Source organism: Trachypithecus francoisi, unplaced genomic scaffold (assembly GCF_009764315.1).
Source record: "Trachypithecus francoisi isolate TF-2019V2 unplaced genomic scaffold, Tfra_2.0 Lachesis_group6, whole genome shotgun sequence".
Classification (NCBI taxonomy): Eukaryota; Metazoa; Chordata; class Mammalia; order Primates; family Cercopithecidae; genus Trachypithecus; species Trachypithecus francoisi.
The window spans coordinates 102,272,349-102,293,313 of NW_022681471.1; positions in this window are offsets into that span (position 1 = coordinate 102,272,349).

Here is a 20,965-nt window from a genome sequence, read left to right on the forward strand (position 1 = left end):
GTTTGTGTGTGTGTGTGTTTTCATCAGCACATGGTATTCCATTGTCTTTTTGCTTGCATGATTACTGACACAAGTGTGCAATGATTTTATCTTCTTTCTGTGTGTATAATGTTTCTTTTTTCTTTAGCTACCTGAAAGATTTTTTTCTTTGACTTTTCCTATAAGCAGTGTGAATATGATACTGATAATTTTTGTTTCCTTGGTTTTTGTATTTTTTTCCTTTTCAAATATGTGTCCTTCATTAATTTTGGTAAAAAATTTCCAGCCATCATTTCCTTAAATATTTCTCCTGCTCCATCCTCTTTATCCTGTCTTTCAGTATTTCAAATTATGTTTAAATTAGAACATTTGATATTGTCCAAAAGATCTTGGACGTTCTGGTTTAAAATTTTAAATCTTTTATTTTTTTTCGGGTCTTAGTTTGGATAATTTCTACTCACATATCTTCATGCTTATTGCTTCTTTTCTTGGTTAGCCAATTTACCCTGGCAGTAGGTGTGGTAGCGTTGTAATGAAGAGCGTCAGTTAGATGCCTTCTTAGTTAATCTTGCCTCTTTCCAGGTTTTACACAGGCTCAATGAGTAATCATGCCCCTTCTGCATTCCACTATCTTAAATGGAATTATTGTTCATCAGTTCCGTAACACCAACAGTATTCATTGCCCTTCTCCCCACAAAGATGTAGGCTTTTGTCCTGTATTGGGGCTAGAGGAGAAGAATTTTAACAAGTTTCTTGTCCATCTCCTCTAGCTGTTGCTTTCCTCCTACAGGCCTGTGCAACAATGAATACTTCTTAGGGTTTTTTTTTTTTTTTTTTTCTGTTTTTTTCTGTGAGCCTCTAGTGAGGTTTGCAGGAAAAGGACATGCAAGAGTGTATGAACTCCCACAATGTCTGATGCCATCAGAGATTTCACATTGTCCCACTAGGTCATACTTGGCCTTCATTAATTTGTCATCCATTTTAGCTAAGCTGTTATTATCACTGTCTGATTGTGTCCACTCTAGGTGAATGCTTGTTTATCGCTTATCTCTTCTTAAAGTCATGAACTGTCCTTGGATTTGAAACCAGCAACCTCAGCTGTCTCTGGTGGTTCAAGAAAAAGGCTAATTTTGAAATTGGTCTAGAATTTTATTTTCTTTTATTTTAGTAAGAATACTTAACACAAGATCTACCCTCTTAACAAATTAGTATGGGCTATAGGTACAATGTTGTATAGCAGATATCCAGAGCTTATCAATCTTGTTTAACCTACCTTTCTTTTGTTGTTGTAAGAGTGGAAGCAACACTCCTGTCAACTCTCTAAGACCCAGATTGGAAGCTGAAACCATTATTTATATAGTATTAATTTTAACAATTGGAGTAAAAATTCATAACTCCAGTGGTACATTTGCTGTCACTTCTTAAACTTACTGTTAAAAATTTAACTGAGCAGAACTCTTACTGTTCAGTTACAAATATATAACATGTGAAAATATTTGATAGCTACTATATGTTGTTACAGTAGGTAGCTAGTCAAACATGAACAGGGCATAACAGGGGTCCATCCCCCAGCACCTACACCCACTAGGAATGTCAGGCGACCATCAGGTGATGGTCAGGAGGTTGTTAAACTGCCACTCTTAAATAATAATTGGTCATAGCCAGTGCCAGAGAAAGGCAGTCTACCAACAGGTGGAAAAAAGCTGAAGCTGGTGATTAGCAGCTTTCTGACACAATCTCAGTAGTTGGGCGAGTGGGCTCAAGCATGCACATTAAGAGGCAAAATGGTGGAGCTTAACTGGTATATGACCTTCTAGGGACATTTGGTTGGTAAAGGAAGAACGCCTCAAGTGAGCATGCATAAAATTCCAGTAAACACAGTGCACATGTGGCCCCTCTCAAGCACTGACAGGCCACTGAGCAGCAGACAGCCCACCCCAAGGGAAGAATCAGGGGAGAAGAGATGCAGACCCAGGAAGCATGCCCGTATAGAAAACCCCTAAGTCAAAGGTAAAATCACACACTTGATCTCACAAGTTGCCTGTTGGCCCCTTTCCAAGTGTACTTACTTCCTATCATTCCTGCTTTAAAGCTTTTTAATAAACTTTCACTTTTGCCCTAAAACTTGCCTCAGTCTCTCCTTCTGCCTTACGCCCTTCAGTCGAATACTTTCTTCTGGAGAGGCAAGAATTGAGGTTGCTGTAGACCCATATGGATTCACTGTCCGTAACAATGTCAGAGTGTTTTTTTTTTTTTTTTTTTTTTTTTTTTTTTGAGACAGAGTCTCGCTCCGTTGCCCAGGCTGGAGTGCAGTGGCCGGATCTCAGCTCATTGCAACCTCCGCCTCCCAGGTTTACGCCATTCTCCTGCCTCAGCCTCCTGCAGAGTGTTTTTTTTTTAAGCTAATTTATTGTGTATTTTCAATAGAGATGAAGAGTTTAAAATTTATAGTACACGATCATCTGATCAGAGTTATGTAATAAAGCTATTGCTCTGTTGTAATTCCAACAGTAATGTTGCTTGAATTGTCTACAGTGTTCGTTTTCTGAAATTGAAAATAAAAAAGCAGAAATTTTCAGTCTAAAGCAAAGTACATGAAAAGATAAAAACATAAATTTCTTGCATATCTGTTTTACCAGATTTCTGCATAAGGTCCAGAAAGATATAAGTGATATAGACGTGTTCCTTTTATTTTCTTGGCTTGGGTATTGCTTGATCATTAAATTAAATATGAGTTTTCTATCTAGTGTATGTTGGATTGCACTAACAAAAACAAACAATAATGTTAATATTGTGAAATAGATCATGTTCTAGGTATTGTATCATTTTACCAAAGAGCACAAGTCTATATACTAATTTTTATGTACAAATGCCGTTAAGAACCAAATTTATGTAATTGTATAGATATGTATTATATAAGTTCTCTGTGTATATATATAGTGTACATATTCTATATATACTGTATATTTATTATATACTCTGATATATATAAATTTCTGTTTGGTCAATCTCCATTATTTGCTTAGTAGCTCACAGGAGATTATATGCTTTGCCTTTTCCATTGGATCACCTATTAATATTTTACTTTATATATTTTCACTTTCTGTATCTGTCACACAGGCTGTAGTCAAACCCAAAATACTACTTTTTGTTGTTGTTATTCTGTGAATCATCTTTTCCTTTTGTACATTCTTATCTGCTCTTACCCACTGAGTCAGATAATTGGAAAAGGACTTCACTACCTGTGACAGTGAAAATACAATCAAATGTGAATCCATTGTGATTGAATGATCCTTGCATTGCCAAGATACAAATTTCTTAAGGGCTTATAGAACAAGATGAGTGACATGATGCTAATTGTAACTTTATCATACTAATTTCCAATGTAATGCTTTAAGACAATGAAGGTAGTTATAATCAGAATAGCTTGTATGCTTTCCCAGTCATCGTAAATATCTTAATTTACGTCTCTCTGTCTGTATTGCATATGTCACATATTTATTCTAAGCCTAGAGTGTTTAATATCCATCTGTAAATTTCAGAATTAAAAAATAAATTTATTGACTGGGCACAGAGGCTCACATCTGTAATCCCAGCACTTTGGGAGGCCGAGGCGGGTGGATCACAAGGTCAAAAGATGGAGACCAGCCTGGCCAACGTGGCGAAACCCCATCTGTACTAAAACTACAAAAATTAGCTAGGCGTGGTGGTGCGTGCCTGTAGTCCCAGCTACTCGGGAGGCTGAGGCAGGAGAATCACTTGAACCTGGGAGGCAGAGGTTGCAGTGAACCAAGATCAAGCCACTGCACTCCAGCCTGGCGACAGAGCAAGACTCTGTCTCAAAAAAATAAATAAATAAATTATTTATTTTAAATATTGTATTATACTACAAATGCACTACATATTGCAAATATACATACAGCTGAGGATGACAATCATTTTTTCAGTTTAGGTGAATATATTAATATTCATTTCACAAAAACAGCATACAAAATTCCAAAAGCTGCTATCTATATTATCATTCCTCTTTTTCCTTAAATTCAATTTATATTTTCTATGCATCTGACTTAATAAAAGTATAACATGGCCAGACACCACGACTCATGCCTGTAATCCCAGAACTTTGGGAGGCTGAGGTAGAGACCTTGAGGCCAGGGATTAGGGACCAGCCTAGACTACATAGGGAGACCCTGTTTCTACAAAAATGAAAAATAAAAAATTAGCCAAGCATACTGGCACACATCTGTGGTCCCAACTACTAGGGAGGCTGAGGTGGGAGGATCGCTTGAGCCTGGAAGGTCAAGACTGCAGTGAGCCATGATGGAACCACTGCACTCCAGTCTGGGCAACAAAGTGAGATCTTGTCTTAAAAAACAAAAAAAATTATAACATTTAACATATTTGAGAGATATAATATTCCTATTATTTCTCTTAGTTAACATGGCCCCAGAATACCCTAAAGCTAGGCCCAGGAAAGATATTGATATCATGTCTTTGTATAATTACTCTCTGTACAGATAAATTATGTTTTTTCCCATAAGATCACTAGGAATTTCTCATTTATCCTATATAGAAAACTATGCATATGCTACATAAGTATTCAATCTCATATTTAAACATACTTTGAGATAATTAATTTTAATTATAGTTATTTCTCAAATAAAAAAGTAGTCTATTTTGTAATTGGAAAAACAATTCAAAAACTAATTTTAAAATATTTTACTAAATATGTTTTATACACATTGTTAAGGTGCATTTGAGTAAATAGTTTAAGAATTATTTCAACAGAAAAAATGATGTAAAACACAAGAACATAGAAAATATTTGTTACAATGTCACATTGATTTTTGCAAAATTCTTATAGCGTTCTTATGGCCACAGTGAGCAAATTCACGTGTCCACTGTCACCAGTTGAATGCCATACAATTATATTCGTGGAGCAGATTTCCTTTGTACCGATTTAGTCTTTTTAAATGTAGTCCATGTCTTTCCGATGTATTCTCTGTAGTAGTGTCGTTTTGCATATTATTTGCTAGCCATTTCTCTCATCTTTACATACTCTTTAACAGGTTAGCAATCACTCTTTTGACAGAATGTGTGTATATGTGTGTGGTGTGTGTTTATATATTTGTATATACTCATACATTTATTTTAAAATATTTGTTTGATCATTTATTTATTTATAAACACCAGAGTGAATGACAGGATATTGTATACCAAGGAAATTTCATATTTCATGACAGTTTATTTTCGGATATAGTAAGATCATATACACTAACAGTCAAAGTAACTGGAAATATTCTCTCCAGTAATTAGGTAGAAATAAAGTAGATGTCACAAGGACTAGTAAATTTTTTTGGCGTCTTGTCTCACGACTGACAGATTGTGCAGTATGTCTAAAAAGGGGTTCAAATAATTGTAATGAAGATGCTAAGGGGTAAGAGAACCACAGTCATGAATACTTTTTTAAAATATTAAAAACTTAGTTTTCTTGAGTTGCAAAGTGCTGATTGACCTTTTTTTTTATTCAACGTATTATTTGAGTAGTTCTCATCAAGTGCTCAGCTCTTACATTTGTTGTCTTTAATCGTTGTCACACTCCCGAATGACAGTAATTAAAGTTATTTATGGATTTATGAGACATAAATTGTGATTCTGTCAACAGTGAAAAGAGGAAAAACCTATTATAACAACCATTTCCACTACCAGCTGACTTTAATTTCTTCCTTACTGTCTTTTTGTGGTTTTTTTTTTAGTTTAAGCAATGATTGAGACCATGTGTTGCTGCAGCCTTAATTTTAGAAACAGAACCTTTTTCTGTTTCTAATAAAATGCTTTTTATTTAAATAAATATAAAATTTGAAATGAATTAGATAAAATGTCCAAATATTTTTTGTAATCAAGCATAAAGAATACATTGTATATAAATTACAGGGTTTTACTTATAAATTTGGCAGCTAATTTTGAATCCAAAATAATTTAAAATATTTTATTTTATTTTTCAAATATCCAGTTGTTTGAAAAAATACTTAAATCATATTTTTTTCTCTGCTCTCACATCAAAATAGCAGCAATCATCAACACAGAAGACTTCTGTAACTAACCCCCAAATGCATGGAGGATTTTTTTCCCCACCAGCAAGCAAGAAATCAATTGCAATGGACATCAACTGGGTGTCCTCCAATTCAGTACTGACACTATCTACCTGAAGATAATGTCAGATTCCACAGGTTGGGGGCTCAGTCCCCAAAACCGCTCTCCTCACTTCAGACACTAGTAGCAAGTTCAGGCCTCTGGAACTTCTAACCCATTAGCTTCAAGTTGGGGTTCCCATAACCTCCTCTTTGGGTTCAATTAATTTGCTACAGGGGCTCACACAACTTAGGGAAACACACTTACCAGTTTATCATGAAGAACATTACAAAGGATAGAGAAGAAGAGATGTGTAGGGTAAGGTATGTGGGAAAGGTGCGCCGAGCTTCCATGTCCTCCCCAAGCGTGCCAACCCCCAAGGAACCTTCACATGTTCAGCTATCCAGAGCTTTCTGAACCCAGTTTTTTTTGGAAGTTTCATCAGGTTTCCTTCCTCCAGGAAGGAAATGGGGTGGAGTACTCTATGGAATGAGAGTCTTAGGAGCCACAATCAGAGAGGCAAGGGGGAGATGAGAGTCATGCCTAGGAGCAGGTGAAAGGAGGGCAGGAGAAGGTCAAGAAAATTGTTTCCCAAGGCGTTCCCCTTCAGGCCTAACAAAGCCAACAATATAGCAAAACACTGTAACAAGGACTATGGAACTTATAAGCCAAGAACCACGGACAAAATATCTATCTATCTATCATCTATCTATCTATCTATCTGTCTATCTATCTGTAATAGATCCATTGCCTCATGCATAGGGCAAGTCAATACACTGAGACACTGGGTGACAGCAAAGAAAGATGTTTAAAAATAGGGCCACTGATTGGGGAAACAGGAGGAAACTTCAAAACTATCTCCTCAATGAATTTGGGGCTAGAGTTTTAAGGATTTTGGAGTGGGCTAAAGTGTGCAGATCATGATTGATTGAAGCATGCAGGGCGAAGTCTTGGGACAGGGAGATGAAGAAACTGTATTCTCATGCTGATTTTGTTCCTCTGTGGGTGTCTTCAAAGCGGTTGGCATCAGCTGTTTTGCTGGAATTTGAAATCTGTAAAACATCTTAAGCAATTCTTAAACAAAAGTCTTATGATTCTAATGTCAGATATCCTGTTTGTAGGAACAATAGGCATGCGAAAGTGCTATGTGGCTCGCGATTACAAAGAAATGGGTATAAGTGCAGTCTGATTAATGCTTAATTATAACTATATTTCTGTCCAGAATTATTCTTAACCCTGTGTGCATGGCTTAGTGTGTGTGTGTGTGTGTGTGTGTGTGTGTATCATAACACCACTTCAGTGTTTTACTAGAAATAAATATGTCACCAGCAAAAAGGAAGCACATTTTGAACAATCCATGGATTGCTCACATCTGTTTTGTGCTTTTGAGTATATATCAAAGTACTGATTTGAGGCATTTTATCTTGTTAGGCAAGCATTTTGGTAAATAAATGTTTTGACCCTAGTAGTAAAAGAATTATTGATGTTTGTGTCAGTCATTATTTTTAGATGTATTTGATGCCTACTAGAAAGTCAGGTTTAATATCACAATTCCTGTGTTTTGTACACTACCAACTACAATGGCGGGCGCCTGTAGTCCCAGCTACTCCGGAGGCTGAGGCAGGAGAATGGCGTAAAAAAACCTGGGAGGCGGAGCTTGCAGTGAGCTGAGATCCGGCCACTGAACTCCAGCCCGGGCGACACAGCAAGACTCCGTCTCAAAAAAAAAAAAACAAAAAACAAACAAAAAGAAAACAAACAAACAAACAAAAAAGTTAAAATACTAACATAATGGCAAGGTAATTTCTCTGCCTCTTTTATGTGAAATGATTTTTCTGAGATCTGTACAGTTTTCAGCAAGCAATATTTGTTTTTTAGCTACAGAGAGATGCTAATAATAATGAAAAAGATTTGACTTAAACAGCTTCAGCTTTAGGATTCAAATTTTTGGGCCAAATTTGTCAGAAGATGAATTTGCTAAGGACTGAAATATCCCATGAGTACAGAAAGACAAAACCATCTTGATTTGAATTTCAGACAGTGCACTTGGGCCCTCATAATTCCTCTGACATTTAGAGCTTTACAATTTCTCAAAAAGTTAATATGATGGTCTGGCAAAATGAAACCCCAATCATGCAGACTTTGTTTCTCAGCTGCCTTCCAGATGAACTAACGTGGAATGAAGCTAATACACGTTGAATGGGAAATTGCTGTGGCAGTATTTCATTCAATTTAAGGGGAAAACAATTTATGTTTACATATTATTTAAAGAGCAAGTTGATGACAAACTTATGCATTCAATTTTTTGCAGAAACAAAATATCTTCCCCAGTGTGCTTCATCCATATCTATGTTTCTATTTAACTTTAATCCCAATTTTATTAACTTTATCTCTGATCTAATTATTTCAGTGGTAAAAGAATATGAATGAGATATAACTGAGGGAGTTACAACAAAGTACAGTAAAATAGTTTTAATGTAATAGTGGACATTTCTATTGCTTAAATAAAAAATGCACATTTTTTTGTTTTGTTTTGTTTTGTTTTTGAGACGGAGTCTCGCTCTGTCGCCCAGGCTGGAGTGCAGTGGTGCCATCTCGGCTCACTGCAAGCTCTGCCTCCTGGGTTCACACCATTCTCCTGCCTCAGCCTCCTGAGTAGCTGGGACTATAGGTGCCCGCCACCACGCCCGGCTAAATTTTTTTGTATTTTAGTAGAGACGGGGTTTCACCGTGTTAGCCAGGATGGTCTTGATCTCCTGACCTTGTGATGCGCCCGTCTCGGCCTCCCAAAGTGCTGGGATTACAGGCGTGAGACACCACGCCTGGCCAAAAATGCACATTTTTAACAATTCAAGAAATTATTGAAGTAATATGGATAGTTCTTCCTCTCCCAGCACAATCCATTACCACTGAGATGGTACTACATCTTAATCAATTAGGCATATGAAGTTCCATGCTTCCACTCATATTTGAGTGGTGGAAGTAATTTTTAAAGAGAAAACCATCTACATTACTTGTACATATTAGTAAGGAACGCACTTCAGCTGTTTTAACAGTGACCAAGTAACAACGACAAACAAGACTGGCTCATTTTTCTTTCACATGAAAACCTGTAACTGTAGGTAGTTCAAGAAGTGTAGTGCCTTTATCCCTTTACATTATCCTAGGACCCAGATTCTTTACTTTTCGCTGCCCCACCATCCCCTAAGTTGCCTTCCTCTGAATGTTCAATTCTACAGCCATACCTGCAGTGGAGAGCAAGCTAGTTCCTTTTAAAGCCACGACCTGAAGTTGCACACATAATTTCTACTTGCATCCTATTGATCAGAACTCAGTCACATGGCCCACACTGCTGCAACTGAAGGTCTACCATGCCCTTTCCCCCAGATTAGAACCTACTGATATCTATGCCAATTTACTGAATGCATACTACGTTCCAGGAATTGTTGTAAGAGATTTATGTTTTGTAATAATTAGACCATTATCTCATTTAATCATCTCAGAAAGCCTTTGTGACAAGTGGTGTATTTAGATTTTGCACATAAGGAAGGTTATCTGTAAAGATGACCTTGCTCAGATGAAATAGCTTGAAAGTGGAAAAGATTGGTTATTGGGCCAGGCTCATCTTTTAGCAAGGATCATGTTTTTAGCTTTTAACTATCCTTCATCTCTTGCATGGGCCACTGCAATGTCTTTGTAACTACTAAGCTTCTCAACCCATCCTTCTAAGAATATGCAGATAATCATGGCAAATACAGATGCCTTTGGGTGGGCTATCAGGTAGAATAACGTAGAAACAGCATAGGTGTGAGAGTGTAGCAGCTGAGTTTTTCATATTGTAACCAGACCTAACACCTGTCCGGTTGCTTTGTCTTTTAAATATTGTAAGATCCAAACAAAATGCAAAACGTTAAAACCAAAGTAGTTGTAAAAGGACTCCTGTTTAAGGTATAATGTCTGTCATAGAGTGGCCAATCAGTTAGCCCAAGTTGCTTCCACTTCACTTTTGCCTTTTTGGATATTCTACTCGCTTTGAAACTGTCACTTTTTCTTTTTTCCATTACTTACTGAATGAAGTATTAGGTGTAACACATTAAGTAGCCAGTTTTAAAGTCAAACATGGTCAACTATTGTTGATTATATATGGTTTAACTTATATCCTAGGTCTCCAACCTATAATTTAATTAATTGGGACAACTGGCTACTTCTACACATTTATCACTTGCTTTTCCAATATAGCAGATATCAGTGGGATAGACTGTCTAGACTACTTTGTACCCTCCACCCCCATTCTATTCTTCTGGACACTACTACCATCAGCCACACGTTCTTATAATATTCCTTCAATTATCTATCTCCTTGCTCACTGCTAATTTTTCCAAGTGGTACTTGATCAGGGTTGGTCTGTGCGTCCTTTCCCTCACAGCTTTTGTAGTCAGAATACAGAGACTGAAGTTGTAAAATGTAAAGCTAGGGGATCTCGTAATCACTTTTCTCTGCATGTTTTCTTCATTTTTTTCCTCTTACAGGCTGGCTTTATCTGACTACTCATCAAGTTATAGGTCTGGCACAGTCACAATTACTCAACCCTTTCATTCACTTCATAAAATCCACACTATCTTCCAATGTTGTTCAAAGTGAAGTGCTGTTGCTTGCAAAAAATAGTCTTAACAGTACATGTGGTAGAGATTCAGGAACTATTAAATATTTCTTAAGTAAATGAATAAAAAAAATTGCCAGAATAATTCCCCTTTCACCTTCACTAGATGAGATAAAAGTAATTATTTTTTTCTTAAATGTGGAGAATTATGAAATAACTATTGGTCATATGCATTCATCTACATCCCATAGGTTTTTAGGAATTACACAAAAATGTTTGCGATCTCACACAAATTACATTCCTCTTATTCATCAGCTAGTTAGTAATAATTTTGCAAGATAAGAATTATTATTATTACTAGGAAATACAATAATTTTTAATTATGCTATTTTAATAGTTGCTATTTCCTTTTGTCTGAGTAAATTTTAATTTTTAATTGCAAACAAGGTAAAATTAATTACAAGGCTTAAATTTATAAATAAAATGAAATATATTCACATGGAAAGAGTAGACTATTTTATTGCCAGCTCCCTCAATTACTGTTTAAATTATTAAATTATTTGTTCAACTTAAAGTTGAACAGATGGAAACCAATTCCATTTCTCTTGGAACTGTTATTATAACCTAGGTACATAATTTGCTTTAGTAAAACTAATAGAGAAAAATTTTTAAATAAAATGTTTATTAAATTTAACCCTGTAACCCATTCTTCCACTTACAGCAAAAACTGATTAATAGGCAAATCAGTGACAAAGATAATATAGTGGACTAACCTCAGAATTCAGATGTGTAACACTTAGCTGCCAAATTGCAGGACTAAAGTAAATTTCTTAAGTATTTCATAATGAAACAAAATTTTAAAGAGCAAACAAATGGTACTGATGGTACATTGGAAATGTCCAGTCTCATTCAGATGTGAAAAGATTGTTTTGTGTAATCTTGCTACACTTCATCGAAGTTTAATGGTTAAGTTTCAATGTAAAAACTTAACCAAGATTGTGTTCAAAATTTATTTCTATTTGAAGTCTATCTTCAACGAAAATGATTCTATGTACAAAGGAAGGCATAATGAAATGTTGTATATGGGAAACATTTTAATATGTTCTCACTACTTTACTGCTTGACTCTCTTGTCAGGTTTTAAACTAAAGAAATTAGAAATCTTATAATAGGACTTGATTAAAGGTACTACCTGAAAAAACAAATCACTTTCCCCTGGATGAGCAAGATCTAGATGAAAGCTGCCAATATTATTTTGAGAAATTTGAAAGGCATATTAGAAAAACAATCTCTCAAATATTTCTTGAAAATATACTTCTTGAAATGACTTTAATTTTACTGTTTCAGTAACTTTTATCATGAATAATATCTAATGTTGAAAATAAGTGGAAGGCTTGCAGGCTTATCACTCATCATTCCCACTAAAATACTTTTTTTCTCTGCTTAGTGCTACCAAATTCAACAAGCTCATCTATTTTTTGGCTAAAGACACTTCAATTCGCAAATGTTATTTTGTGTTCTTCTCAAGTTTTTGCTGCCATGCAGAAGCAGATTTTATCAACTCTCTCTCGACTTCAGCATTTTTCTGTCTGTATGATACCTGAATATTTGATTGATTCAGCTGTCCTCTCCCTTTTCTGGTCTTAAAGGCATTTGATGATAACTTGGTTCCTTTCCTTGCCCTTACTCCAAGGGTGTTACTGACTCACCTGCACTCTATGCTAAGTCTCCCTGCTTTTCATCTATGTTTTTATGAAGGGTCAAGTCTAATCACAACCCCGAGTACAATTTTATTCTTTACTATATGCAAAGGCAACCAGCTGCTTTCCCTTTGTATGTAATTCAATTATAGTTCACTCAGCACATTAAAGAGTGCCCAAATGATTTGTGTTGTTCGTGCCATTTTGTACTTCCCATTGTCTCCTAAATCCCTTGTGGTGGAAATTGAAGCCCTACACTCTGTGGCTTGGACTCTGACAGGATTAAGGAGTGATAATTAATCATATCTCATCTGAATTTAAAATCAACTGAGAAGTAGACGTAGAAATAAGGCAGATGGAAATAAAAATGTCATGTTAATTATTTCTAAAGATGAATTGGACAGTGGCCTAGACCTCTGGACAAAATGAGCTTATTGAATACAAATTTTTCACAAATATTGGATGCATTCACCCAAACTGGCAAGTTGTAAATTTCCTGCAGGGACAGACAACTTACATATGCAGGAGGAAGAGAAAGTATGAATCCTGGATTCAAGACTTTGAGAAAGAAAGAAAAGACTCCGCTCGTCTGCTCCTCTTCTAGCTCTTCACCCAAATTCACTGTCAGTTATGTTGGTTTTCTTCCTCTGGCAAATCATGAGTGAGGAGAGTGAGGAGAGTGAGGAGGCAGATCGAAACTGTTTTTTTTTTTCCTTTCATACTTTTTCCTTCTTGTGAATAAACAGACTCTTCTACATAAACCTGATAAGGAGGAGATAAGAATCTTCACCATTCTCTTCCCATCAGCCTCCATTTATTGCCATTATCTTCTTTCCCTCAGTCCAAAAAAACTATCAGTCCTTGTTAAATACAAATATCAAGACTCCTGTGCTCTCTCTTCACACTCACTCATCTTATACACCCCTGAGTTAACAAGGATTGATCACTTTAATATCTTTATCATTCAACAACAATCTAGTGTACATTTTTGCTGCCAGATATGCTCAGTCCCAGAGATGCTGGAATTAACAAAACACAGACTCTGTTTAAGCTGTTCAAAGGACATCTCTCCAACATGTTTTATTTATGCCTTTGTACTATTTAAACCTGTTAATATCTCCCTATTAAAATATTATTTTCTTTGTATATTGAGATTCCATTTTGCCTTCTTGCTTGTACATTACAAATCATTCTCTCTAGTCAGAATTTTCTCTATACTTGCATTTCTTCTTCCTAAGTAACTCCTGGTCCAGCTATTCCTTGTGCCTCTCTGGAAATTAGTTCAGTGACTTTCTCTATGGGACTTTCTCCGTAGGAGTAGTTTATTTTTTAAGATCACATCAGATTCATTGCTCTTCTTTTTCAAGTGCTTTGTAGCTAGAGGTCATTGTTCTTTGATTAACCTGTTGTCTTTTTTGTGTCTGATTTGTTGATTTATGTGTCACACTGATCTCGTTTCACCCTAGGCCAATCATCTTGCCGTATTTTGTTTGCATGTTGTATATAAACTCTCATGTTGGCTTTGATCTGTCACCACAAATAGTTACTGGGGAAACTGTCATTGGTCCTTCTGTGACTCCACATTGGCCTTCTATCCTTGACCCTTTGCTCTGCTCTTCTCACTTTGGTTTCTCTAGTCAACTCACTCCATCAAGGCTTCTGTTCTCACGCTAGTAAGACTTTCCTTGACATGACTGCCAAGTTTGTCCAGTAGGCATGATACAGTAGCGAGATTTGTATTCTAAGCTTACTCAACCCATCAGCAACATTTACCACTTGACCAAGTTGAAGCACTTTCCGCTCTTGATTTTCATGACTAGCCTTATTAATTTACTATCTCACCGACTGTTTCTTCTCTGTCTCCACCACTGGCTCCTCTTCATCTTACCTCTGACCCTAGGGGCCACCACATTCCTATTCACAGGTAATGTACTGCATACTTTCAGACCATGATGTTAATTGTACTTCCTTATACCATATGACAAGCCTGATATCCTGGAATATAAAGTTTGAAGTCAGAAAACTTGGGTTCTTTCTTTTTTTTTTAAGATGGAGTTTCACTCTTATTGCCCAGGCTGGAGTGCAATGGTGTGATCTCGGCTCACCACAACCTCCGCCTCTTTGGTTCAAACGATTCTCCTACCTTAGCCTCCCGAGTAGCTGGGATTACAAGCATGCACCAGCATGCCCAGCTAATTTTGTATTTTCAGTTGAGACAGGGTTTGTCCATGTTGGTCTCGAACTCCCAACCTCAAGCGATCTGCCCACCTCGGCCTCCAAAGTGCTGGGATTACAGGAGTGAGCCACCACGCCCAGTCAGTTTGGGTTCTTTCATTCAGTCTCTGTAGGACCTTAAAATTACTTTACCTCACTGTAAACTCAGTTGCTTCAACTATGATGTTGACATGATAATAGTATTCATTTTATAGGATATTATTGGGGATTGAATGTGTAAATGAATGTGTAATCCTTAGGAAGTCCCCGTTTCTCAGTGTTCTAGAAGTGTTAGATATTACTATTATGATAATTTGAAGCTCTAGTTGGATATTATGTGATAGTAATATACTACAGGGACCATTTTTCGTCTTCAGTCACTGACAATTGATGTTTATAGTTCTCTCAAAGTCCTTCAGTGGGTTTTCTCAGAATTACAAAAAAGAAAAAAAAATGGTTGCAAAAATATAGTACCTAAATTTCCGATTTGTCTGAAACTGAATGCTAATTGCTGAAAGTTCAGATAAAATATTTATGTTTCAGGAAGTAACTTTTTAAAAAAATCTCCGGTATTTTGTTTAAAAGAAAGCAGATAAGAAGAGCGCTAGATGTATACTTGTTTTCCTTCCTTTATTTTCACTTTGTTGCTTACTGTTCTTGCCGTTATATAAGAGTAAAATAAAGTTATTTTAAGCTAATCAAAATGTTGATATATTAAATAATCTTATGAAAGTGAAGCAAAAACATGTAAATGAAATACCCCTTAAAAAACATGCCATTTATAAAAATAATGAGGCATTTTTAAAATTAGATGTTTCAAGATAATAGCTTCTGGTAGTTTATGTATCATCCTCTATTTTTCTTGAATACCTTACCAACTTTATTATAGTTAAAATTTGTCTTCAGTGACTCCATTAATTTCTTATATTTATTATGTTCTCCTGTCAATCAAATGGATATACTTTTTATTAAAGCAGAGAAAACTGCAGTAATTTAGAGAAAGAACATGGAAAACAATTTTCATTATACTTTGAAATTCATTTCTTTGTCATTGAGACACTTTTCTTGAGTTTGCTATGAAATGTATGTATTACATATAACAATGTATATTAATATTGTAAATAATTTTTTATAATTAATGGTTTTTAATTATTTACCATATTTTATTAAACATTCTGTTTTCAAAAATTACTGATATTCTGATATGTTAATTACAACTCAATCATTGTCCTGAGGAAATTTACCAAAGTAACAGGAATTCTTGGTCAACATAGCTTTCATTGCATGACTTGTAGGCCCTGTGATCCTGAGATTAAGTTGAATAGTAAGTATGCAAGGATAAACTTTCAGTGAAAGACATACTCTTTTTGTTCAGTATCATCACTTCACTGCCACATCCAAATGATCTTTATCGTTATTGTTTTGTGACATTATTTTTGCTGTGATTCTTTCAATCTTTCTCATTTTAGACCAAAAAACCCCTCTGCGATTTCCGAAAATTGATTAAAACATTATGTATATTTGTTAAGGGTATGTATTCAACACTGAAGTGATAAGCTCAGTGATTCTAGTTGCCATTCATGACTTCATACAGCTTTCAATTTACACTAGCAAGACATTTCTTGATCTTCATCTACATCTTTCCCTCGCCATTAGGCAAGCCATCACTTAGCCTGAACTACTGCAGAAGTTTCATTAACTTCTTTTCTAATCCCCTTTCAATAAATTTACCATTACAAAAGAACATGACTTTCATTCATAAAACATTGAGTTGTCTCTGATTATTATAAGTCCTAAATCCTCACCATATCTTGAATGGCCTCACCCTTGCCTATTTTGCCCATTTTGTTTATTGACAAGCTCTTCCCACTCCCTCCACTCCACCCACATAAATTCTTTCTCAAATGGGCCCACTTAGTTTTTACCATGAACCATTTCCACGGGCTGCTCTGGTGAGCAGAAAAAGCTTTCTCCTTCTCTACATTCAGCTAAACTTTGCTCAGCCTTCAGTTGCGTGTGTTGGTCTCTTCCTCTGGAATCCTTAGCAGTCAGGTTCCCAGGACCTAAGCTCTTGTGGCCTCCTATAGTTCTCCAAGGTGAAAGTTAGCACAGTGAAACTTTTAAAACTATTGTGGTAGTGGCAGTTTATTGTCAATTGGTTCCTCCTGATTAAAAGCTCTGTGCGGACAAGAACTGGACCTTTCATTTCAATGAAAGCCCTCAATATTTGCTGAATGAATAAAGAAATGAACATTCAAATATAAATGATAAGAAAAATGTTATGTTCTTATTTTTAGATGTTGGCCATGGCAACAAAAATGTGTATTCCATATTTATCAATTTCACCACAGCTAGAAAGTTCAACTGAGGTGGAATCCACAGGTCTCAGAGGTTCGTGAAAATCATCAGAGAAAGAGAGACAATTGAAAATGGGAGGTGTTTTGAGAAGGCAAGTCAGTGCTAACTATTATATACTGTAAGAAGAAAAAACAAAACATTAATAAATATTTACATACCTGTTCAAATACAACTGAAGTTAATATATATTTATTTATTTTATTTTATTTTTTCAGGGGGAATCTTTCTCTGTCGCCCAGGCTGGAGTGTAGTGGTGCAATCTCGGCTCACTGCGAGCTCCGCCTCCCGGGTTCGCGCCATTCTCCTGCCTCAGCCTCCCGAGTAGCTGTGACTACAGGCACCTGCCACCTCGCCCAGCTAATTTTTTGTGTGTTTTTTAGTAGAGACGGGGTTTCATCATGTTAACCAGGATGGTCTCGATCTCCTGACCTCGTGATCCACCCGCCTCGGCCTCCCAAAGTGCTGGGATTACAGGCGTGAGCCACCGCACTCGGCCAAATATATATTGATTTCATAAAGTCAGGTGTTTTTCTAAGGATTTGCTAAAAAAGAACAGAATTTTTCTTCAATAATAAAAGGTTTGTTACAGTATTACTAAGAGCTGTTGACTTATAGCTTTGAAATTAAAATGTATATTATTAGAGACTATATTTATTTAAATATTTATCTTAGAAACCTGCGTTCATGCTCTTAAAGCTTTCAGCTGTATTTATTGTAAAAGATTTACCAAACAAGCAGATAATTGTCTGACTTAGCTCTTATGAATCCATTTACTTAAAAAGACTAGTCTAGATTATCTCCAAATCAGGAACATAGCAAAAAGCATATTTCTTACTTGGGAATATAATTTTCCAAATAAAATATCAAGACTCTCACAGGTCAGCTCTAAAACACAATGTAGAGACTGGGCGCGATGGCTCATGTTTGTAATCCCAGCACTTTGGGAGGCTAAGGTGGGCAGATCACTAGGTCAGGAGTTCGAGACCAGCCTGGCCAACACAGTGAAACCCTATATCTACTAAAAACACAAAAATTAGCTTGGGGTTGTGGCAGGCACTTGTAATCCCAGTTACTCAGGAGGCTGAGGCAGTATAATCGCTTGAACCCAGGAGGCGAAGGTTGCAGTGATCCAAGATTGCGTCACTGCACACGGGCCTGGGTGACAGAGCTAGGGTCTGTCTCAAAAAAAAAAAAAAAAACCCAACCAACCAAACAAACAAACAAATAAGTTTATCATGATTTTTCTCAAAGCAGATTATGTCCCTCTCACATGGGTTCTCATATGCAATATATTGAGTTCCAGACAAGGGGGATACATACAGTACATAAAATATATTCACATAATTCCTATTTGTCCCAATCTCTTCTACCCAGCTGCTAATTACATCTTTATTTTGTACCAATGGATATTCTTATAATCAAAAGTATTATAGCCATACTAGAAGATCCCTACAGAAGGTTCAAAGCTTCTAAAACTAAAATTAGTTTCTCATTTTTTAAGCTTTATTTGAACACTGCCATTTCCATAAAGGCTTTGATAGTTAAGTAGAAATACATGCATATCTCAACTACACATATGGTATTTGCATCTCTTGAGTATAGATTAGTGTATATGATGAGGATGTTAGGCTAAAGGGGAATGGAAAGATTGAGAAAGGGGAGGAGGAAGAAAAGGAGGGAATGTTTGACTTTTTAAAATGGACCTTTTTCTCAGCCGGGAGCGGTGGCTCATGCTTGTAATCCTAGCACTTTGGGAGGCCAAGGCGGGTGGATCATTTGAGCTCAGGAGTTCGAGACCAGCCTGGCCAACATGGTGAAACCTCGTCCCCACCAAAAATACAAAAATTAGCCGGGCATGGTGGCACATACCTGTAATCCCAGTTACTCAGGAGGCTGAAGCAGGAGAATTGCTTGAGCCTGGAAGGCGGAGATTGCAGTGAGCCAAGATTGCACCACTGCACTCCAGTCTAGGCGACAGAGATCCTGTCTCAAAAAAAAAAAAAAAAGAAAGAAATTTTCTCTATCTCAAATCACTTTTATATGGAGCTGGAAGGGGAAAGTTGTCTCCTAAAAATAAACATTTGTACAATCCATTTTGGGAGAAATAGAAAGAATCTTAAATTTTTTTCAAATATGACATGTATGTACGTATTGAGAAGTAAATGTAAGCTTTATATGATTGTTACCACACTACAGTTGTTGCATAAGCTTGTACTTTCATGATTTTTTTTTTTTTTTTTTGAGATCGAATCTTGTTTTCTCGCCCATGCTGGAGTGGGTTGCAGTAGTGTGATCTCGGTTCACCGCAACCTCCTCCTCCCAGGTTCGAGTGATCCTTCTGCCTCAGACTCCCAAGTAGTTGGGATTACAGGCACCCACCGTCATGCCCAGGTAACGTTTGTACTTTTGTAGAGACAGGATTTCACCATGTTGCCCAGGCTGGTCTCGAACTCCTGACCTCAGATGATCTGCCAGTCTCGGCCTCCAAAAGTGTCACCGCACCTGGCCCTTTTCTGAAGTTTTATGTGTTGATTGGCTGTTTTTAATAAACACTTGAAAAAATTTTGAGCTTCGTGAACAGTGATCACATGAGTAAGTCTTGCAGCTCTCACAATTTTGCAGTGGTGGTTCATAACCTCTTTGCCTCAAGCAGTTGTCACTTTAGGCGGCATTTGTGTTAAAGAACGCTCTAAAAGCACATTTGAGAATATTCACAGAAGAAAACTATAATTACAGTTTGTGTATCTAATAAAAATGTAATTACATTTTGCTGCTTTCAAAGCTCTAAATTAGATTTTCAGGGCAGATTTACGAAAAGCTAAGTAAGGGACAGCCAAAGTGTGATTGCAATTGCTTTTGCTTTGGCACTTGGACATGTTTTTCTCCTTGAAATCTTGTAAAAATTCAAATATTTAACTCACTAGATATTTGTGAGCATCTAAATTCATTGCCATCACATAGAAATTAAAGAAAAACAAACCTAAACCATAAATGCTGACTAGAGCTGCAAAAATGTTCCTAAAGTTGAAAAGGAAAACAGAAGATACGAATTATAGAAACTGACATAGTTTATCATATAAATAAAATTATTGATCTGTATCAAAGTTTCTCAAATTCAGAATTGTCAATGTATGGGACCATGTAATTCTTTGCTGTGGTGACCTGCACTGTGCATGGTGGGATATACAGAAGCATCCTTGGCAGCTACCCAGTACATGCCAGTAACACCCTCTCCCCAGATTATGACAACCAAAATGTCACCAATCATTGCCAAATATCTCATGAAGGAAAGCAAGATGACTCCTTCTCACTCCGTGGAGAATCACTGATCTAGCTAAAACCTTGTCAATTTGTGCACATGCAGGTGTATTTATGGGGTATGTTTTCAGAAGTATGATTGCTGGATCAATTGGCAGTTTCGGTAAATATTGCCAGATTTCATTCCATAAAATGCACAACTTGGCTGGGCGCGGTGGCTCACACCTGTAATCCCAGCACTTTGGGAGGCCGAGGCAGGAGGATTGCTTGAGTCCAGGAGTTTGAGACCACAAGGTCAGGAGATCGAGACCATTGTGAAACCCCGTCTCTACTAAAAATACAAAAAATTAGCCGGGCGCGGTGGCGGGCGCCTGTAGTCCCAGCTACTCAGGAGGCTGAGGCAGGCAGGAGAATGGCGTGAACCAAGGAGGCAGAGCTTGCAGTGAGCCGAGATCGCACCACTGCACTCCAGCCAGGGGGACAGAGCGAGATTCCGTCTCAAAAAAAAAAAAAATGCACAACTTTGCTCTGCCACTGGTAATATAGGATACTACTTAATGTTTCATAGCATCACAGAAAGGAGAGTGATCAAACTTTGAATTTTTGTCTTTCTCATAGGTGAGGGAAAATGTCTTAGTGCTGCTTTGTTTTCAACTTGTTTTAAGTTTTTTAAATTATTATTCTCGAAGGCTCCCTGCTCTCTTCTCTTTTTTTCAGTCTCTTCA